This window comes from Apium graveolens, chromosome 2 (genome assembly GCF_009905375.1).
Source record: "Apium graveolens cultivar Ventura chromosome 2, ASM990537v1, whole genome shotgun sequence".
Taxonomy (NCBI): Eukaryota; Viridiplantae; Streptophyta; class Magnoliopsida; order Apiales; family Apiaceae; genus Apium; species Apium graveolens.
The window spans coordinates 68,453,451-68,455,767 of NC_133648.1; the positions used below are offsets into that span (position 1 = coordinate 68,453,451).

The window sequence follows — 2,317 nt, forward strand, 5'->3', positions numbered from 1 at the left end:
GTCATCGGTGGTCTTTAAAGTTCACTGACTCGGATTCTTTTACTTTCACGGTTTATTTGTTTGTGTTATAGGTACTCATTACAATGGGAGATCCAGCAGCACGAACGAAAGCCTTGATGGATTTTTCTCAACCCAAGATCAATGACATTTAATCTAGTATTGTCAGGCCAGCTATCACAGCTAATACCTTTGAGATCAAGCCTGTCATAATTCAATGGGTGCAGAATTCAATCCAGTTTGGGGGTTCTTCAACGGAAGATCCCAATATGCACATTAGGGATTTCATTGAGATCTGTGACACCTTTAAGTTCAATGGTGTTTCTGAAGATGCTGTGAAGCTGAGACTGTTCCCATTCTCTCTGAGGGACAAGGCTAAGAGCTGGTTACACTCTCTACCAGCTGGTTCGATTACTACTTGGGAAGATCTTGCTCAGAAGTTTCTTACTAAATTCTTCCCTATGGTGAAGACAGCTGCACTCAGGAATGCTATTACTCAATTTGCACAGAAAAATGGGAGAATCACTATGTGAAGCTTGGGAGCGCTACAAGGAGATGCTTAGGAAGTGTCCTCATCATGGAATGCCTGATTGGATGATCATCAATTATTTTTACAATGGGTTGGGAGCACAGTCCAGACCCATGCTCGATGCAGCATCAGGCGGAGCATTATGGCAAAGTGCTATGAGGAAGCTTATGATTCAATTGAACTGATGGCTGATAATGAATATCAGTATCCAACCCAGAGATGTCCACAGGGCAAGGTAGCTAGAGTTCTTAAAGTGGATACAGCTATGGCTATCACTGCTCAACTAAAGACGTTGTCTATGAAGATCGATTCTCTGGCTAACTATGGTGTTAAGCAGATAATTAGTATTTGTGAGTTGTGTGCAGGTCCGCATGTGACAGAGCAATGCGCTATATCTAGTGACTCATCTAAGTTTGTGAGCAACTTTCAGAGATCGCAGCAACCAGTTCCAGACACTTATCATCCTGACAACTGGAATCATCCTAACTTCAGCTAGAGCAACAATCAGGATGCGATGCAACAGTCGTTCCAGCATTTTAGAAATGAACTATTCAACCTTCCTGGTTTTCAGCAACAAATTACACCAAAACAACAAACTCTTGGTGCATGTCTATCTTCGAATGAAAAATCTGAATTGGAGGAGTTGCGGCTTATGTACAAAAACCAGGCTCTTATATGCCAAAGCCAGACTGTTTCTATCAAGACTCTGGAGAACCAAATAGGGCAAATTGCTAATGCCTTATTGAATCGACCACAATGAACGCTTCCTAGTGATACAGAAACAAATCCAGGCAAGAGGGAAGTTGAAGAACAGGTGAACGCCATCACCTTAAGGTATGGAAAGGTCGCAAGCCCCCAAATGCAGCAAGATGAAGAGCCTGAAAAATCTCAAGTTTCAGAAAATGCAGTTGTGGCTGAAGAAGAAGTGCAGAAGGAAGTAGAGGTGGAACCAAGGAAGACTACTGTGGAACACACTCCTCCTGAGGGTAATATAGGGGAGAAACAGATATATCCTCCACCTCCTTTTCCTAAGAGGCTGCAGAAGAAAAAGCTGGATAAGCAGTTTGAGAAGTTTTTGGAGGTGTTCAAGAAACTTCATATCAACATACCTTTCGCTGAAGCTCTTGAACAGATGCCTAGCTATGCGAGGTTTATGAAAGGTATTCTCTCTCAGAAAGTGAAGCTCGATGACTTAGAGACCGTTGCTCTAACGGAGGAATGCAGTGCTGTGCTATAATAGAAGTTGCCTCCGAAGCTTAAAGATTCTGGAAGCTTCACTATTCCTTGCACCATCGGAAACTTGTCGTTCGACAAGTGTTTATGTGATTTAGGAGCTAGAATCAATCTGATGCCCTTATCTATCTTCAATAAGCTTGATCTGCCTGATCAAAAAACCAACATACATGTCATTGCAACTAGCTGACCGTTCTATCGCTTATCCACGAGGTATAGTGGAGGATGTCTTGGTCAAGGTGGATAAACTCATCTTCCCTGCTGACTTTGTAATTCTTGACTTTGAGGAGGATAAGAAGATTCCCATTATCTTGGTGTTATAGATAAAAAACTAATATATATAATTGCTGTATTTATTACTAAGGAACGTGAGCTTCAAGGCTCGATTTGACTGCTCTTGTGTTTCGTGACTCAATCTGCCTTAACAAGATGCCTACGTACCTTGCTGATTGCCAAGGATCAAGTCAAAAAACGTAGTTCTGATTTGTGGGGTGAGGCCCCTTATATAGATGTGGGGGTCCTTGAATTGGACTTGGTATAGGAGACTTGGTGGGCAAG

At 42.3% G+C, this 2,317-nt stretch overlaps 1 non-coding gene across 1 annotated transcript; it reads right to left on the reverse strand.

The window, feature by feature from the left end:
- Positions 1-473: 473 nt before the first annotated feature.
- On the reverse strand, positions 474-581 carry LOC141710352 (small nucleolar RNA R71). The gene has a single exon (XR_012570878.1). It is a non-coding gene; the product is annotated as a small nucleolar RNA R71 (small nucleolar RNA).
- Between the last annotated feature and the right edge of the window lie 1,736 nt (positions 582-2,317).